The sequence below is a fragment of the Pristiophorus japonicus genome, chromosome 9, assembly GCF_044704955.1.
Source record: "Pristiophorus japonicus isolate sPriJap1 chromosome 9, sPriJap1.hap1, whole genome shotgun sequence".
Classification (NCBI taxonomy): domain Eukaryota; kingdom Metazoa; phylum Chordata; class Chondrichthyes; family Pristiophoridae; genus Pristiophorus; species Pristiophorus japonicus.
The window spans coordinates 201915139-201935288 of record NC_091985.1 but is presented as its reverse complement, the minus strand read 5'-3'; the positions used below and the strand labels follow the sequence as shown (position 1 = coordinate 201935288).

General features: G+C 45.3%; 1 protein-coding gene and 1 long non-coding RNA gene across 2 annotated transcripts in view; both read right to left on the bottom strand.

Annotated features, from left to right (window-relative positions):
* LOC139273440 (zinc finger protein 420-like) overlaps positions 1-20150 on the bottom strand; it is a 92616-nt gene that overhangs the window by 2690 nt on the left and 69776 nt on the right. The window lies entirely within an intron of this gene.
* On the bottom strand, positions 48-19828 carry LOC139273443 (uncharacterized). The gene is made up of 5 exons (XR_011595106.1): positions 19737-19828; positions 18875-18965; positions 16921-17035; positions 14267-14352; positions 48-115 (listed from the first exon to the last, which is right to left on the bottom strand). It is a non-coding gene; the product is annotated as an uncharacterized lncRNA (long non-coding RNA).

Genomic DNA, 20150 nt, shown 5'->3' with positions numbered 1-20150 from the left:
AGGCTGTTCAGAGAAGGTTCACTAGGTTGATTCCGGAGATGAAGGGTTGACTTATGAAGAGAGGTTGAGTAGGTTGAGCCAATACTCATTGGAGTTCAGAAGAATGAGAGGTGGTCTTATTGAAACATAAAAGATAATGAGGGGGCTCAGTCAGGTAGATGCAATGAGAATATTTCCACTCATAGGGTAAACTAGAACTAGGGGACATAGTCTCAGAATTAGGAGTCGCCCATTTAAAACTGAGATGAGGAGGTATTTATTCTCTCAGGTGGTTGTAAATCTGTGGAATTCTCTGCCCCAGAGAGCTGTGATGGCTGGGCCATTAAATAAATTTAAGGCGGAGGTAGACATATATTTGAGCAATAAGGGAATAAAGGGTTATGAGGAACAGGCAGGGATGTAGAGGTGAGTCCATGATCAGATCAGCCATGTTCTTATTAAATGGCGGAGCAGGCTTGAGGGGCCAAATGGCCTACTCCTGCTCCTATTTCTTATGTTTTTATGTTCTCGTTACACAGTACCAGATCTAAGATAGCCTGCTTCCTGGTTGGTTCCGCAAAGTACTGTTCAAGGAAACTATCCTGGATACGCTCTCTGAATTCTTCCTCAAGGCTACCTTGGCCAATTTGATTTGTTCAATCAAATGAAGATTAAAATTGTCCATGATTATTCCTGCTCCTTTTTTACAAGCCTCCATTATTTCTTGATTTATACTCCATCCAACAGTGTAGTTAATGATAGGGGGCCTATAGACTACACCCACCAGTGAGTGTCGTATTTATTCTGTATCTGTCAGTCTCTAGTTAGCGAATGTGGCTTTTTCTTTATACCTGTAAGTTTATGGTATGGAAGGGAGGTTTTCACTGTACCTGTCAATTGCTTGTAAGTGAGTGTGGGTTTCATTCTGTATCTTTCATTCTCTGGTATGTGAGTGTTGGATTTACACAGTCCTTGTCATTTTCTGATATGTGAGTGTGGGTTTTACCTGTGTCTGTTTCTGATATTTGTGTGTGGGTATTACTCTATTTCTCAGTCTATGGATTATGAGTGTGAATTTTACTCTGTATATAACAGTTTTTGGTATGTGAGTGTGGGTTTTATTCTGTACCTGTCACTCTATGGTATGTGAGAGTGGGTTTTATTCTCTATCTGTCAGTCTGTAGTATGTGAATGTGAGTTTTATTCTATATCCGTCAGGCTATGGTATGTGAAAGTGGGTTTTACTCTGTATCTGCCACTCATAGGGGAAACTAGAACTAGGGGACATAGACTCAGAATTAGGAGTTGCCCATCTATGTCATCCATATCCATGAGTGTGGGTTTTATTCTGTATCTGTCAGTTTCTGGTATGTGAGTGTGGGTTTTACTCTGTATCCCTCAGTCTATGGTATGTGAGTGTGGGTTTTACTCTGTATCCCTCAGTCTATGGTATGTGAGTGTGGGTTTTACTCTGTATCTGTCAGTCTATGGTATGTGAGTGTGGGTTTTACTCTGTATCCCTCAGTCTATGGTATGTGAGTGTGGGTTTTACTCTGTATCTGTCAGTCTATGGTATGTGAGTGTGGGTTTTACTCTGTATCCCTCAGTCTATGGTATGTGAGTGTGGGTTTTACTCTGTATCTGTCAGTCTATGGTATGTGAGTGTGGGTTTTATTCTGTATCCGTCAGTCTATGGTATGTGAGTGTGAGTTTTACTCTGTATCTGTCAGTCTATGGTATGTGAGTGTGGGTTTTATTCTGTATCTGTCAGTCTATGGTATGTGAGTGTGGGTTTTACTCTATCTGTCAGTCTATGGTATGTGAGTGTGGGTTTTATTCTGTATCTGTCAGTTTCTGGTATGTGAGTGTGGGTTTTATTCTGTACCTGTCAGTTTCAGGAATGTCAGTGTGGGTTTTTACTCTGTACCTGTCAGTTTCAGGAATGTGAGTGTGGGTTTTACTCTGTACCTGTCAGTTTCAGGAATTTGAGTGTGGATTTTACTCTGTACCTGTCAGTTTCAGGAATGAGTGTGGGTTTTACTCTGTACCTGTCAGTTTCAGGAATGTGGGTGTGGGTTTTACCCTGTACCGGTCAGTTTCAGGAAGGTGAGTGTGGGTTTTACTCTGTACCTGTCAGTTTCAGGAATGTGGGTGTGGGTTTTACTCGGAGGCGGGAGTTCGTGGCTTTGGTGAGGCCTACAAAAGGCCCAGCGGCAGCAAGAGGCAGCGGCAGTCGAAGGCGGGAGTTCGTGGCGTTGGTGAGGCCTACAAAAGGCTCAGCAGCAGCGAGAGGCAGCGGCAGTCGAAGGCGGGAGTTCGTGGCGTTGGTGAGGCCTATAAAGGCCCAGCTTGTGCAGCTGCAGCCGGGAGATAAAGCAAAAAAGTAGAAAGAAATCAAAAGGTGACGTCACAGCCAAAGGGGTAAATGATTGGCTGGTGATTGGTGAGTAGCTTTTCTTTTTCTTTTCTATATCAGTAAGTAACCTGTTAACAGTGTTGTCGCCAAATTAAGTGTATCTAAGGGTTAAGTCATGGCAGGAGAGCTCAGTCACGTGATATGCTCCTCCTGTGCAATGTGGGAACTCCCTGACGACTACGTGTGCGGGAAGTGTATCCGCCTCCAGCTCCTGACGGACCACGTTGCGGAATTGGAGATGAGGGTGGATTCACTTTGGAGTATCCACGATGCTGAGAATGACGTGAGTAACACGTGTAGCGAGTTGGTCTTATCGCAGGTGAAAGGCCCACAGCCAGATAGGGAATGGAAGACCAGCAGGAAGAGCAGTACAAGGAAGGTAGTGCAGGGGTCCCCTGCGGTCATCCCCCTGCAAAACAGATACACCGCTTTGAGTACTGTTGAGGGGGATGACTCATCAGGGGAGGGCAGCAGCAGCCAAGTTCATGGCACCGTGGCTGGCTCTGCTGCACAGGAGGGCAGGAAAAAGAGTGGGAGAGCGATAGTGATAGGGGATTCAATTTCAAGGGTAATAGATCAGCGTTTCTGCGGCTGCAACCGAGACTCCAGGATGGTATGTTGCCTCCATGGTGCAAGGGTCAAGGATGTCTCGGAGCGGGTGCAGGACATTCTGAAAAGGGAGGGTGAACAGCCAGTTGTCGTGGTGCACATTGGTACCAACGATATAGGTAAAAAAAGGGATGAGGTCCTTCGAGATGAAACTAAGGAGCTAGGAGCTAAATTAAAAAGTAGAACCTCAAAAGTAGTAATCTCGGGATTGCTACCAGTGCCACGTGCTAGTCAGAGTAGGAATCGCAGGATAGCTCAGATGAATACGTGGCTTGAGCAGTGGTGCAGCAGGGAGGGATTCAAATTCCTGGGGCATTGGAACCAGTTCTGGGGGAGGTGGGACCAGTACAAACCGAACGGTCTGCACCTAGGCAGGACCGAAACCAATGTCCTAGGGGGAGTGTTTGCTAGTGCTGTTGGGGAGGAGTTAAACTAATATGGCAGAGGATGGGAACCAATGCAGGGAGACAGAGGGAAACAAAATGGAGACAGAAGCAAAAGACGGAAAGGAGATGAGTAAAAGTGGAGGGCAGAGAAACCCAAGGCAAAAAACAAAAATGGCCACTGTACAGCAAAATTCTAAAGGGTCAAAGTGTAATAAAAAGGCAAGCCTGAAAGCTCGGTGCCTCAATGCGAGGAGTATTCAGAACCCAGGAGGGGGCTCTGAGCTAGTTAGAGTGGGTGAGAGCTCAGATGAACAGGACCCCAAGAAAGAATGCAAAAGGCAGGAGGCAACAGAGCAGAGTAGCACTGGGGTAAGTGTAAACCACAAGGTGATAGGAAGGGACAATATGTATGAATATAAAGGGGTTGCAGGAGGGGTCAAAACTAAAAATCATGGTTTAAAAACTAGTATAAAAACACTCTACCTAAACGCACGCAGCATTCGAAATAAAGTAAATGAGTTGACGGCGTAAATCATGACAAATGGGTATGATTTGGTGGCCATTACAGAAACGTGGTTGCAGGGTGGCCAAGACTGTGAATTGAACATACAGGGGTATCTGACAATTCGGAAAGATAGACAAGAAGGGAAAGGAGGTGGTCTAGCTCTGTTAATAAAGGATGATATCAGGGCAGTTGTGAGAGACGATATTGGCTCTAATGAACAAAATGTTGAATCATTGTGGGTGGAGATTAGAGATAGAACGGGGAAAAAGTCACTGGTGGGTGTAGTTTATAGGCCCCCAAATAATAACTTCACGGTGGGGCGGACAATAATCAAGGGAATAATGGAGGCATGTGAAAAAGGAATGGCAATAATCATGGGGGATTTTAACCTACATATTGATTGGTCAAATCAAATCGCACGGGGTAGCCTGGAGGAGGAATTCATAGAATGCATACGGGATTGTTTCTTAGAACAGTATGTTACAGAACCTACAAGGGAGCAAGCTATCTTAGATCTGGTCCTGTGTACTGAGACAGGAATAATAAACGATCTCAGAGTAAAAGATCCTCTCGGAATGAGTGATCACAGTATGGTGGAATTTGTAATACAGATTGAGGGTGAGGAAGTAGTGTCTCAAACGAGCGTACTATGCTTAAACAAAGGGGACTACAGTGGGATGAGGGCAGAGTTGGCTAAAGTAGACTGGAAACACAGACTAAATGGTGGCACAATTGAGGAACAGTGGAGAATTTTTAAGGAGCTCTTTCATAGTGCTCAACAAAAATATATTCCAGTGAAAAAGGGTGGTAAGAGAAGGGATAACCAGCCGTGGATAACCAAGGAAATAAAGGAGAGTATCAAATTAAAAACCAATGCGTATAAGGTGACCAAGGTTAGTGGGAAACTAGAAGATGGGGAAAATTTTAAACGACAGCAAAGAATGACTAAGAAAGCAATAAAGAAAGGAAAGATAGATTCCGAAAGTAAACTTGCGCAAAACATAAAAACAGATAGTAAAAGCTTTTACCGATATATAAAACGGAAAAGAGTGACTAAAGTAAATGTTGGTCCCTTAGAAGATGAGAAGGGGGATTTAATAATGGGAAATGTGGAAATGGCCGAGACCTTAAACAATTATTTTGCTTCGGTCTTCACAATGGAAGACACAAAAACCATGCCAAAAATTGCTGGTCACGGGAATGTGGGAAGGGAGGACCTTGAGACAATTACTATCACTAGGGGGGTAGTGCTAGACAGGCTAATGGGACTCAAGGTAGACAAATCCCCTGGTCCTGATGAAATGCATCCCAGGGTATTAAAAGAGATGGCGGAAGTTATAGCAGATGCATTCGTTATAATCTACCAAAATTCTCTGGACTCTGGGGAGGTACCAGCGGATTGGAAAGCAGCTAATGTAAAGCCTCTGTTTAAAAAAGGGGGCAGACAAAAGGCAGGTAACTATAGGCCGGTTAGTTTAACATCTGTAGTGGGGAAAATGCTTGAAGCTATCATTAAGGAAGAAATAGCGGGACATCTAGATAGAAATAGTGCAATCAAGCAGACGCAACATGGATTCATGAAGGGGAAATCATGTTTAATTAATTTACTGGAATTCTTTGAGGATATAACGAGCATGGTGGAAAGAGGTGTACCGATGGATATGGTATATTTAGATTTCCAAAAGGCATTCGATAAGGTGCCACACAAAAGGTTACTGCAGAAGATAAAGGTACGTGGAGTCAGAGGAAATGTATTAGCATGGATCGAGAATTGGCTGGCTAACAGAAAGCAGAGAGTCGGGATAAATGGGTCCTTTTCGGGTTGGAAATCGGTGGTTAGTGGTGTGCCACAGGGATCGGTGCTGGGACCACAACTATTTACAATATACATAGATGACCTGGAAGGGGGAACAGAGTGTAGTGTAACAAAATTTGCAGATGACACAAAGATTAGTGGGAAAGCGGGTTATGTAGAGGACACAGAGAGGCTGCAAAGGGATTTAGATCGGTTAAGCGAATGGGCTAAGGTTTGGCAGATGGAATACAATGTCGGAAAATGTGAGGTCATCCACCTTGGGGAAAAAAAAAAACAGTAAAAGGGAATACTATTTGTATGAGGAAAAATTACAACATGCTGCGGTGCAGAGGGACCTGGGGGTCCTTGTGCACGAATCCCAAAAAGTTAGTTTGCAGGTGCAGCAGGTAATCAGGAAGGCGAATGGAATGTTGGCCTTCATTGCGAGAGGGATGGAGTACAAAAGCAGGGAGGTCCTGCTGCAACTGTACAGGGTATTAGTGAGGCCGCACCTGGAGTAGTGTGTGCAGTTTTGGTCATCTTACTTAAGGCAGGATATACTAGCTTTGGAGGGGGTACGGAGATGATTCACTAGGCTGATTCCGGAGACGAGGGGGTTACCTTATGATGATAGATTGAGTAGACTGGGTCTTTACTCGTTGGAGTTCAGAGGATGAGGGGTGATTTTATCGAAACATTTAAAATAATGAAAGGGATAGACAAGATAGAGGCAGAGAGGTTGTTTCCACTGGTCGGGGAGACTAGAACTGGGGGCACAGCCTCAAAATGCGGGGGAGCCAATTTAAAACCGAGTTGAAAAGGAATTTCTTCTCCCAGAGGGTTGTGAATCTGTGGAATTCTCTGCCCAAGGAAGCAGTTGAGGCTAGCACATTGAATGTATTCAAATCACAGATGGATAGATTTTTAACCAATAAGGGAATTAAGGGTTATGGGGAGCGGGCGGGTAAGTGGAGTTGAGTCCACGGCCAGATCAGCCATGATCTTGTTGAATGGCAGAGCAGGCTCGAGGGGCTAGATGGCCTACTCCTGTTTCTAATTCTTATTATGTACTCTGTCAGTTTCAGGAATGTGAGTGTGGGTTTTACTCTGCACCGGTCAGTTTCAGGAATGTGAGTGTGGGTTTTACTCTGCACCTGTCAGTTTCAGGAATGTGAGTGTGGGTTTTACTCTGTACCTGTCAGTTTCAGGAATGTGAGTGTGGGTTTTACTTTGCACCTGTCAGTTTCAGGAATGTGAGTGTGGGTTTTATTCTGTACCTGTCAGTTTCAGGAATGTGAGTGTGGGTTTTACTTTGCACCTGTCAGTTTCAGGAATGTGAGTGTGGGTTTTATTCTGTACCTGTCAGTTTCAGGAATGTGAGTGTTATACTCATGATAAATGGTCAGACCAAGTACTGTACGTAATGAGCAAGTGTGATCTTGGCTCCTTTATTGTAATTCCAGAATGTAGCATTTTGTGAGTGACCTGCTTATGTACTGTACTCCCAAGGGATGCTGGGATCCCTTGGGCTCCAACAGGTAGGCCCTCTGGTTGACAGGTGTGATGCAGGTTACAAGGTTACAAGGGGTTAAATACATATCACTACACTTATTTACAAGGTGAGACGATCTGGGGCTCTGCGCTCCCTTGTCGATCGTCTCGATACAAATGCTGGCGTAGTTGGGTTGGTCAGTTCTTCATTGGGCTGTTGGTTAGCCGGCCTTACCGGACTGCTGGGGATGATGAGTTCTGTTCCATGGTCAACTGTGATGTCAGTTGCCACTTGTGTGTGTTGGAAGGTCAAAGTTGGTGGTGTCTTCTTCGGGTTGTACGTAGCTGTCTGTGAACCATAGTTTAATTTGGTCCAAGTGTTTTCTGTGCGTTTGTCCATTGGTCAGTTTGACCTCAAACACCCTACTCCCTCTTTGGCTGTGACTATGCCAGCAAGCCATTTGGGCCCATGTCCATAATTGAGCACAAAAAAATAGTTGATCTCATTGTCACCTAACAAGTTTGCGTGATCATGGTACACTGTTGATGCCGCTTGTCCTCCACATGATCATGTAGATCAGGGTGGACCAGAGAGAGCCTTGTTTAAGTGCCCTTTTCATGAGCAGCTCGGCTGGGGGAATCCATTTGAGTGAGTGGGGTCTGGTGCGGTAGCTGAGCAGTACACGGGACAACCGGGTCTGCAGGGAGTCTTCCGACACGCGTTTCAAGCTTTGCTTGATGGTCTGGACTGCCTGGCCGTTGGATCCGGGCTTGAACAGCGCAGATGTGACATGTTTGACCCCATTGCGGGTCATGAATTCTTTGAATTAGGCACTTGTGAAGCACTAACTAGGACGTCGGGCAGGCCGTGTGTGGCAAACATAGCTCTTAGACTTTCAATGGTGACCGTGGACGTGCTTCCAGAAATTATTGCACATTCAACCCATTTTGAGTAAGCATCCACAACAACCAAAAATATTTGTCTCGGAATGGGCCTGGATTATCTACATGGATCCTCGACCACGGTTTGGATGGCCAGGGCCATAGATTTAGTGGTGCCTCTCTGGGTGCATTGCTCAACAGAGCAAGCATTGCACTGGCGTACACAACTCTAAATCCGAGTCGATGCCTGGCCACCACACGTGGGATCTGGCTGTGGCTTTCATCATCACGATGCCCGCATGGGTGCTGTATAGTTCCCCAATAAATGTGTCTCTGCCTTTCTTGGGCAAGACCACACGATTGCCCCACAAGAGACAGTCCACCTGAAGGGACAGCTCATCTTTGCATCTGTGGAATGGCTTAATCGCTTCCTGCATCTCCACTGGGACACTGGACCAGCTCCCATGGAGGACAGTTTTTGTTAACCAGGGCCAGTAAAGGATCCTGGTTGGTCCAGGTCCTGATCTGGTGGACCGTAACGGGGGATTTCTCATTCTCAAATGCCTCCATGACCATGAGCAAGTCTGCTGGCTGCGCCATTTCCACCGTGGTGGTGGGCAATGGTAGCCGACAGAGCATCTGCGCAGTTCTGTGTGCCCGGTGTGTGGCGAATTACATAGTTGTATGCCGACAGTGTGAGCACCCATCTTTGGATGTTTGCAGAGGCATTGTTATCAATTTGCTCTCTGAGAATAGCGATATGAGCGGCTTGTGGTCTGTTTCAAGTTCGAACTTCAGGCCAAACTAGTACTGGTGCATTTTCTTTACCCCATACACACACGCCAGAGCCTCTTTTTCAACCATGCTGTAAGCCCTTTTAGCCTTGGACAAACTCCTGGATGCATACGGTTGTAAAATTCCCGATTCATTAGGCTGTTGTAATACACACCCGGCCCCGTATGACGACACATCGCAAGCTAACATACGTCGTTTACATGGGTTATACAGGACAAGCAGTTTGTTAAAACACAGTAAAGTTCTGGCTTTCTTAAAGGCAGCCTCTTGTGAATTCCCCCATACCAAGTCGTCTCCCTTGCACAGTAGCGCATGCAGGGGTTCTAGTAGGGTGCTTAACCCAGGTAGGAAATTACTGAAATAGTTGAGGAGTCCCAGAAACGCCTGCAGCTCCGTCACATTTCGTGGTCGCAGCGCGTTCTTGATGGCCTCCGTCTTGGAGTCGGTGAGTCTGATGCCGTCTGCTGCAATCCTTCTTCCTAAAAATTCAACGTCCTGTGCCAGGAAAACACACTTCGAGCGTTTCAACCTGAGCCCCATGCGATCCAAAGGCTAACAACCTCCTCCAGGTTCTTCAAGTGCTCCATGGTGTCCCGACCTGTAACCAATATGTCGTCCTGGAAGACCAATGTACAAGGAACCGACTTTAGCAGGCTTTCCATGTTTCGCAGGAAGATCGCTGCATCCGACCAAATCCCGAACGGGCACCGGTTGTAAATAAATAGACCTTTGTGCATGTTGATGCAGGTGAGGCCTTTCGAAGACTCCTTCAGCTCTTGCGTCATGTAGGTTGAGGTCAGGTCCAGCTTGGGGAACATCTTTCCTCCAGTCAGGGTTGCAAATAGATTGTCTGCCTTGGGTAGCGGGTACTGGTCCTGCAGCGAAAAATGGTTAATACTTTATAGTCACCACAAATTCTAACTGTACCATCCTCCTTGAGTACCGAGACAATCGGACTGGCTCAGTCATTGAACTCCACTGGCGCGATGATGCCCTCGCGTTGCAGATTGTCCAGCTCAATTGCCACTTTTTCACGCATCATGTAACGTACCGCACGAGCCTTGTGGTGGATGGGTCGCATACCGGGAACCAAATGGATCTGCACTTTCACCCCGGAGAAACTTCCAATGCCTGGCTCGAATAACGACGGGAACTTGCTTAGAACCTGGGTACATACGGTGTCGTCAACTGACGAAAGCTTTCGGATGTCATCCCAGTGCCAGCGGATTTTCCCCAGCCAGCTTCTGCTAAATAACGTGGGGCCATCGCCTGGCACAATCCATAGCGGAAGTCCGTGTACTGCTCCATCATAGGAGACTTTGACTTCAGCACCGCCAATTACCGGGATTAGTTCCGTTATATAAGTCCTTAACTTCGTGTGAATGGGGCTGAGCTTGGGCCTGTGTGCCTTCTTCCCCCACAGCCTGTCGAAGGCCGTTTTACTCATTATGGACTGACTTGCCCCCGCGTCCAGCTTCATAGACACTGGAATACCGTTCCGTTCAACTTTCAACATTAGTAGTAGGCATTTCATCGTGAACGTGTATAGCCCCCGTACGCCTCTGCCTCCTCCGTATGAATTTCCAATTCCGTCTGATCCACTGTGGACCGATCTTCCTCTGGTTTGCAGGGTTCGCAGCTCGCCTGCACGTTCGTTGGGGCTGTCCCATTGTTCTGCAGCCATTGCACACATAGTACTTAAAGTGGCATTGATGGGGCCGATGATCACCCCCGCAGCGCCAACAAGGTGTTAACTGCCTCGCATTAACAGATGATGGCGGACTCTGGATCAGTTGAGGTTGGGCCACAGCAGCCGGCATGTACATTCTGCCCTGTAAATTTCTGCTCAAAACCAACGTTATTTTATGCACAGTACTGGCCGAAATTTGCTTGGTGTTGTCGCTGGTGGACATAAATGCTTGGGCGATCGTTATGGCTTTACTCACATTTGGAGTTTCGACATTCAACAGTTTGTGAAGGATTGTTTCATGTCCGATGCCCAGTACAAAAAAGTCTGAGCGTTTGTTCGAGGAATCCCTCAAACTCGCAATGTCCTGCAAGGTGCCTTAGTTCGGCGACGTAGCTCGCCACTTCCTGGCCCCCCGATCGTTGACATGTGTAGAACCGATATCTTGCCATCAAAATGCTTTCCTTAGGATTTAGGTGTTCCTGGACCAGCATACTCAGTTCTTCATAGGATTTATCTGTTGGTTTAGTCGGGGCCAGGAGATTCTTCATGAGGCCATAGGTAGTGGCCTCACAGACGGTTAGGAGGATCGCCCTTCATTTGGTTGCATTCTCGTCCCCTTCCAGCTCGATGACTACAAAGTATTGGCTGGGTCTCTCCACGAAGGCTTCCCAATCATTCCCCTCCGAGAACTTCTCCAGGTTGCCGACTGTCCTTTGCATTTTTGCATGGTTTGTTACCTTGTCGCCAATTGTTATACTCATGATAAATGGTCAGACCGAGTACTGTGTGTAATGAGCAAGTGTGACCTTAGCTGCTTTATTGTAGTTCCAGAATGCAGGCACCTCATGGGTGACCTGCTTATATTCTGTACTCCCAAGGGATGCTGGGATCCCTTGGGACTCCAACAGGTAGGCCCTCTGGTGGACAGGTGTGATGCAGGTTACAAGGGATTAAATACATAACAGTGAGTGTGGGGTTTTACACTGTACCTGTCAGCTTGTGTTATATGAGTAAGGATTTTAATCAATACAATAACTCCCAGTTTCTGGTAAGGGAGTGCATATTTTAATCTGTATCTATCACTATCGAGGATGTGTGTGTGAATGTTATTCTTTATCTCTCGGTCTCTGGGATGTGAGTGTGGGTTTATCGCTGTATCTGTCAGTATATGGGTATGGGTATTATTTGTATGTGTCAATCTCGGTAACATTAATGTACATAATGTACATCTTTCACTCTCCGGGATGTGAGTGTGCGTTTTATGCTTTATCTGTCACTCACTTTTATGAGAATGTGGATTTTACTCTATATCTATCAGTCTCTGGAATGTGAGTGTGGGTATTACTCTGTATCTATCAGTCTCTGGAATGTGAGTGTGGGTATTACTCTATATCTATCAGTCTTTGGTGTGAGTGTGGGTTTTACTCTGTATGTTAGTCTATGGTATGTGAGTGTGGGATTTACTCTGTATCCATCAGTCTATGGTATGTGAGTGTGGATTTTATTCTGTGAATGTCAGTCTCTGGGATGTGTATGTGGGTTTTCCTCCTGTCAGCTGTTGTTATGTGAATGTGTGTTTTATTCAAGTGTGTGAATGTGGATTTCACTCTATACCCGTCAGTCTCTTGTGTGTGAGTGTGGCACGTTTTAGCTGTACCTGTCTGTTTCTGTTATGAGTGGGGTTATATTCTATAGGTCACAGTTTCTGTGATGAGTGTGTGGAGTTTGCCACATTCTACCTGTCTGTCATTGGTATGTTAATGTGTGTATGTTTTCTGTACCCGTTAGTTGCTACTATATGAATGTTGATTTCATTCTGTGCCTTTAAGTGTCTGGTACAGTTGTGGTATTGTGGGTTTGACATTGATCAGTCAGTCACTTTCAGGTCAGTGTTGATTTTACTCTCTACCTGTCATTCTCTGGTATGTGACTGTGTTTTATTCTGTATCTGTCCATCTCTGGGAAGTTGAGTGTGGGTTTCATACTGTATCTAACTGATTCTGATATTTGAGTAAGGGTTTTAATCAGTACCTGTAAGTTTCTGTTATAGGAGTGTGGTTTTTAGTCTGTATTTGTCAGTCTCTGGAATGTGAGTGTGGGTATTACTCTGTATCTATCGGTCTCTGGAATGTGAGTGTGGGTATTACTCTGTATCTATCAGTCTCTGGAATGTGAGTGTGGATATTACTCTATATCTATCAGTCTCTGGAATGTGAGTGTGGATATTACTCTATATCTATCAGTCTCTGGAATGTGAGTGTGGGTATTACTCTGTATCTATCAGTCTCTGGAATGTGAGTGTGGATATTACTCTATATCTATCAGTCTCTGGAATGTGAGTATGGGTATTACTCTATATCTATCAGTCTCTGGAATGTGAGTGTGGATATTACTCTATATCTATCAGTCTCTGGAATGTGAGTGTGGGTATTACTCTGTATCTATCAGTCTCTGGAATGTGAGTGTGGATATTACTCTATATCTATCAGTCTCTGGAATGTGAGTGTGGATATTACTCTATATCTATCAGTCTCTGGAATGTGAGTGTGGATATTACTCTATATCTATCAGTCTCTGGAGTGTGAGTGTGGATATTACTCTATATCTATCAGTCTCTGGAATGTGAGTGTGGGTATTACTCTGTATCTATCAGTCTCTGGAATGTGAGTGTGGATATTACTCTATATCTATCAGTCTCTGGAATGTGAGTGTGGATATTACTCTATATCTATCAGTCTCTGGAATGTGAGTGTGGGTATTACTCTGTATCTATCAGTCTCTGGAATGTGAGTGTGGGTATTACTCTATATCTATCAGTCTCTGGAATGTGAGTGTGGATATTACTCTATATCTATCAGTCTCTGGAATGTGAGTGTGGGTATTACTCTATATCTATCAGTCTCTGGAATGTGAGTGTGGATATTACTCTATATCTATCAGTCTCTGGAATGCAAAAGTGTGTTTTTTTCTGTACCTGTTAGTTTCTGGTGAGTGACTGGAGTTCACTGGCTAACTATCTGTCTCTGGTATGTGAGTGTGAGTATTTGTCTGTAGCTGTAAGGGCCTGGTATGGGAGTGTGGGTTTCACCATCAAGTCAGTCAGTCAATCTCAGGTACTAGAAGTGATTGTGATTCTCTCTCAATCTGTCATTCAATATGTCTGAGTGTATGAATCATTATGTTTCTCTCAGTCTCTGGTACTGTTTGAGAGTGTGGGATTGATTATGTATCTGTTAGACTGGTGATGTGTGAGTGTGAGATTCATTATGTAATTGACAGTCTCTTGTACTGAGCTATTCTTGCTCTGTGTGACTGTTGGATTTAGTTCCTTCTCCATCTGCTGTAGGCGAATGATAGTTTGAGATTATCTGTGACTGTCTCAGGAGGAGGTTTGGTTCAGTCCATTACTCCGTTTCTCTGCTCTTGTATGTTAGCTGTTGGGTTTGAGAGTCATTGTACAGACACGAGTGTGAATTGACACTGTCAGTGTCTATCTGTTCGTGTGTGTGAGTAAGGGAGTGAAATTGGATCTGCCTTTCATTGCGATATGATTGGATTTTGAAACAACACATTATTGTACTGTTCCAGTTGACTGTGGGATGCATAATATAACTCTGGAAATTTGGATCACTGTGGGACTGACAACTTCTGCTGCCTGTGACAATATGATTGAGGTCAGTTCTGTGTCTCTCTGCGCTGTGAGTGATAATATACTTACTGTGTGTGAGAAGGAGCTGCCTGCACTGTTCCTTGTGTTCCGGGTTGAGGAAAGATCAAATTTATTCTGGCTTGAAGTATTTTGCTCTGAGAATAATAATAGGAGAACACCATTAGTTATGATATGGACAGGTGATGGAGAGAATATAAAAATAAAGTTATAATTAATGTGTTTGTTTATAATAAAGTAAAGTATCTGGAGAAAGGAATCCGCGATACAAACAGTGTCATTGTCTGACCTCACTGCAGTACAGCGGCACTCAGATTCACCACACCAGGTGTGTAGGATGATTCTATAGTAAGTTATCAGCATCCAGACACAACCCAAACCCAGCACTGGTCCATGAATGGGACCACCCGATTGGCACAGTTCAGGTTTATATCTCCCACTCCCATTGGGCCTACCTGCAAAATTCTGAATTGCTTCCTGGAATATAACCACAGGTACCTGGGCTGTACAACAATTGTTCTGTTTACTGAAACCAAGTGGAGGGCCTGTTCATTAACAGAATGTCCCAGTGACTAGATGCTGATGTATCTGAGGAAGCACAATGTATCTCTCGATCACCAGCCACAGGGTTCTGGAGAATTCAACGCACCGAAACAAAATAACCGATTATTGAAATGTCTCCTGTCACACCTCTCTCCTGGTGCCTGCAATAGATGCATTTTGTGAAATTCCTCATATCTTCACTGTCAGGCTGTGTTTCCACCGTTCACTGTACAAGAACAGATGTGGTGAGATTGGAACTGAATCAGGAACATTCATTACCGATTTGGGGAAAGAAAGCAGCAATGATTTCAAAGAGCGAGGTGATTTACTTTCTCTGTTACCTTACACTGTACACACACAGTCCGAGGATGGCCTCTCCCTTCCCCCACTCACTCAGTGTTCCGGAACTAGTTCCTACTCCACTCTGCCTCTTAGACAGTCCCCGACTGCCGCTGAACTTACCCCGACACAAAGCCCATCTGTGGACACAGTCCCAATGCGATGAGCTGCTGTAAGGAGGCTGCTGTTTACTCCCTTACTCGGGCCCGGGATATCTCCGCTCCCTGATGTGTTCAACGATCATCAGCCCAGCACAGAGGAAATGGCAGCCGCTGACAGAGCTGGGGGAGGGGAGCTCGCCTGGGCCCTTCCCGTCGGTTTAAACACTGTGTAGGGAGGGGAGGAGCAGCATGTATTTAGCACATGCTCAGATCATCTTTTTGTCACAAATTAAATTAGCTAAAATGGGATTATTTCACAAGTTGCTTTTATCACTAATTAAATGGGCCACATTGAGAGCATGTTAGTTATCATCCGAATTACTGAAAAAACAATTGTGTGAGCCTGACACTGGAGTAAGAGTGACTAAACTGTTCTACTCGTTCCGTCAGTCTCTGGTGTGTGAGTGTTTCGCTGTCAGTTTCTAATAGGCAGGTATGAGTTTTACTTGCATATTATTGTTCAGATACATGGATGTGGGTTTCATACTGTACCTGTCAGTGTCTGTTATGTGAATGTGGAATTTATTCTGTACCTCTCTGTTTCTGGTATCAGAGTGTGTGTTTTATTCTGTACCTATCAGTTTTTGTGAAGTGAATGAGAGATTTATTCTGTACCTGTCAATCTCTGCTATGTGAGTGGTGTACCCGTCAAGTTTTGATATGTGAGTCTGGGTTTTATTCTGTACCTGTCAGTTTCTGGTATGCGAGTGTGTGTTTTATCATGTACCGGTCAGTTTCTGGTATGTGAATGTGTGTTTTATCATGTACCGGTCAGTTTCTGGTATGTGAGTGTGTGTTTTATCACGTATCTGTCAGTTTCTGGTATGCAAATGTGTACTTTAACCTATATCGTCAACTTCTGGTAGGCGAGTGTGGATATTGACCAGTACCTGTCAGCTTTTTGGATTGGAGTATGGATTTTATTCTGTACCCGTCAGATTCCGGTATGGGACTTAATCGGTACCTGTCAGTTTCTGATATGTGACTGTGGTTTTAATCTGTACCAGTCACTTTCTGGTATCCAAGTGTGGATTGCATTCTGTACCTGTCAGTTTCTGGAATCTGGGTGTTGATTATATTCTGTACCTGTCAGTTTCTGCTATGTGAATGTGGATTTTATTCTGTACTGGTCAGTTACTGCTGTGTGAGTGTAGGAATTGATATGTACCTCCAGTTTATGGTATGTGATTGTGTTTTTTTTCTGTACCTGTCAGTTTGTGGTAGATGTGTGGGGTGTCAGTTTCTGGTGTCCAAATGTGGATTTTTACCTTTATATGTCAGTTTGCGCTATGTGAATGTGGGATTCATTCTGTATCTCTCATTCTGGGGTAAGTGAGTGTGTGTTTCCTCTGTACCTGTCAGTTTCCGGTATGTGAGTGTGGGTTTTATTCTGAACCTGTCATTTTCTAGTATCTGAGTGGGATTTATTCTGTATCTGTCAGTTTCTGTTATGTGAGAGTGAGTTTTATCCTCTGAATTTTTTTTTCTCATTATATTGGATGAATGCGATTCAGAAATATTTTGAGTAGAGACGAGCTATTAGTACATTATATAATCCATGTCTGTCAGTGGTACAGTGTGAGAGTGTGGGATTCATTCTGTATCTGTCATAAATGCAAGTGTTTGTTGTTGCTGTAGAAATGAAGATTTTCAGTTACTTACGGTGGTTAACAATTACGCAGAAGAAAATGTCAGAAGCAGCCTCGTGGATAACAGTCAGGAAAGTGCTGTTACTGGTGAGATCACGATTTGTTCAATGCAAACTTCTCTAATAACTCTGGAGGTGATGGAAAAGAAAGCAACATTTTGGGGACGTTTGAGTGAGATGAGAAAACATAATCAGTGCGAGGAGCCCGATCAGAGAGCTGGTGGGCAAGAAGCATTGAGCTCCTGTTTACTGCCCGATGCTATTTCCAAAACAACGGGGAAGAACAGTCCCTGGATCTGGGAACTTGAGGAGGAGGCCTTTCAGCACATGGAACCTGGAGACAAATCATCCCTTTGAGCCTGTTACATAAGGAACAGGGGGAGGCCATTCAGTCCCTCGAGCCTGTTACATTGGAACAGGAAGAGGCCATTCAGTCCCTCGAGTATGTTACAGTGGAAGAGGAGGAGGCCCATTCAGTCTCTGTTACATAGGAACAGTAAGCCATTCTGCCCCTCGACTCTGTTACATTAGAAACTCGAGTGGGCCATTCAGCCTTGGAGTCTGCTTTACAGGAATTCAGCACCTCGAACCTGTTACAAATGAATAGGGTGCCATTCAGCCCCTCAAACCTGTTACAAATGAATAAGAAGCCATTCAGCCCCTCGAACCTGTTACAAATGAATAGGAAGCCATTCAGACCTTTGACTTTGTTGCATAGGAACAGGAGGTGGGCATTCAGCACCTCAGCCTTGCTATAAAGAAATTGGTGGAGGCGATGCATCGACTGGATACTGTTACACAGGAATAGAGGGGGCCATTCATCCTCTGGAGCCTTTTACTTTGGAATAGGAGTAGGCCATTCAGACCCTCAAGCATGTTATGTAGGAACTGGAGGAGGCCATTCAGCCACCTGATAATGTTATAGGAACTGGAAGAGGCCAATAAACCAGTAGCACATGTTATATTGCAACTGGAGGAGGCCAATCCACCCCATCTAACTTATTACACAGGAACAGGAGGTGGCTGTTCAGCACCGAATGTTGTTAGACAGGAACAGGATGAGGCCATTCTTTCTCTCGAGCCTGTTACATTGGATCAGGAGGATGCCATTCAACCCTTCCATTCTCTTATGTGGGAAGAGGCCATTCAGCCTCTCTAACATTAGAAACACAAGCAGACCACTCAGCCTTTGATTGTGTGACATGGGAACAGCAGGACGTTTTTCATCCCCTCGAGCTTCTTACATTAGGAACAGGAGAAGACCACTCAGTCCCTCGGGTCTGTTACATAGGAACAGGAGTAGACCAATTCCACCCCTCGGAACTGTTAACCAGGAACAGGAGGTGACCATTCATCCCCTTGAGCCTATCACATTAGGAACTGGAGAGAGCCATTCAGCTCCTCGAGCCTATTACATTAGGAAATGGAGAGGGCCATTCAGCAACTGGAGTTAAAAAGCAATAGGACAACACAATTCTGCCCCTCTGGTCTGTTCCATTAGGAATAGGACAAAGGCAATCATCCCCATGGGATTGTTTCATGGGAACAGGAGGAGGGCATTCAGCCCCTCATGCTTGTTACAGAGGAACTGGAGGAGGCTATTCAGCCCCTGGAGTCTGTTACACAGGAATAGAAGTGGCTATTCAGCCCCTGGAACCTGTTACATAAGAACTAAAGGAGGCCATTCATCCCATTCTAGCCCAATACAAAAGGTACAGGGGGAGGTCAATCTGCCCCTCGAGCTTGTTACATATGAACAGGAGGAAGGCATTAAGACCCTCGTGTTTATTACATTAGATACAGGAGAAGGGCACTCAGTATCTCCAATCTGTTAAATTAGGAACAGGAGGTGGCCATCAGCCCCCTCGGGCCTGTTACACAGGAATAGGAGGAAGCCATTCAGCACCACAAACATGTTTAATTCGGATAACCTGTCTGTGTACCCGCACACTGTGATAGGTACCGTACCTACTGTGTGTGAGAAGGAGCTGGTTACACTGTTCCTTATGTCTCAGGAGGTGGAAACTTCACATTTGTTCCAGTTCCTTCAATTCCTTGCCTGTAGGAGGAGAAGGTATCTCTGATCATTCAAGAACAGGAGAGGTACAAAAGACTAAAGTGATGAATATAATCGTTCAATTAATATTCATTATGAACATTCACAAAGGGAAGCCAGCGATACAAACAGTGTCAGTGTCTGACTCCACTGCAGTACTCGGCTTCTGCACACCAAGTGTGTTGGGCAGATTTACAGCAATTTACTGACATCCAGACACAACCCAACCCCTGTCCTGCTTCAGGAATGGGACGACCCGATGGAGCACGGACTTTTACACAGCTCAGATTGCTATTCCCCTTTCCCAGAGCACTAACCGTTCAACCAAAAACAAAGAGCCGCTGTTTAAAACATGTCCTTCACATTTCTCACCCGGTGCCTGCAATAGATGCTCCTTGTATAAATCCTCAGTGTCCGACTCTGCTTCCACCGCTCACTGTCCAATGACAACAAACACGGTGAGACTGGAACTAAAGCAGGAACGTTCACTACTGGTTTGCAGGGAGAAAGCAGCAATGATTGTAAACAGCAGATCCTTCCCATTCTGTCTCCCTTACCCGGACACACGCTGTCCACACACAGCCCGAGAATGGCCTCTCCCTTCCCCCACTCACTCCACGCACTGAGACCAGTTCTTGCTCCACTCCGCCTGTTACACACAGTCCCCGATTCTCCTGAACTTCCCTCGGACTCAGTGCCGATCTCTGAGCCCATCTGCGGACACGCTCCCAAAGCGATGTGCTGCTGTAAGGAGGCTGCTGCTCGCTGCCTTACCTCGGGGCCGTGGTGTCTCCATTCCCGGCTGTTTAAACCATCTTCTTCCGCTCACTGACTGAATGGCGCTCACAGGCAGGGCTGGGGGAAGGGAGGGCGCATGCGCTCTTCTGCTCACTGGAAATCGACACAGAGGGCGGGGCTTAACCGCGCATGCGCAGGTCTCTGCAACAATTCAGCCTTTAAAAATCAAAGTGAACTTTTCCCAATTTACTTTTATCAGAATCTGAGCAAAGGAACTGGGCCTGGGGGGCAAGGACAGAGAATGTTTATCATTATCATCATCATAGGCAGTCCCTCGGAATCGAGGAAGACTTGCTTCCACTCCTGAAGTGAGTTCTTTGGTGGCTGAACAGTCCAATACGAGAGCCACAGACTGTGTCGCAGGTGGGACAGACAGTCGTTGAGGGAAGG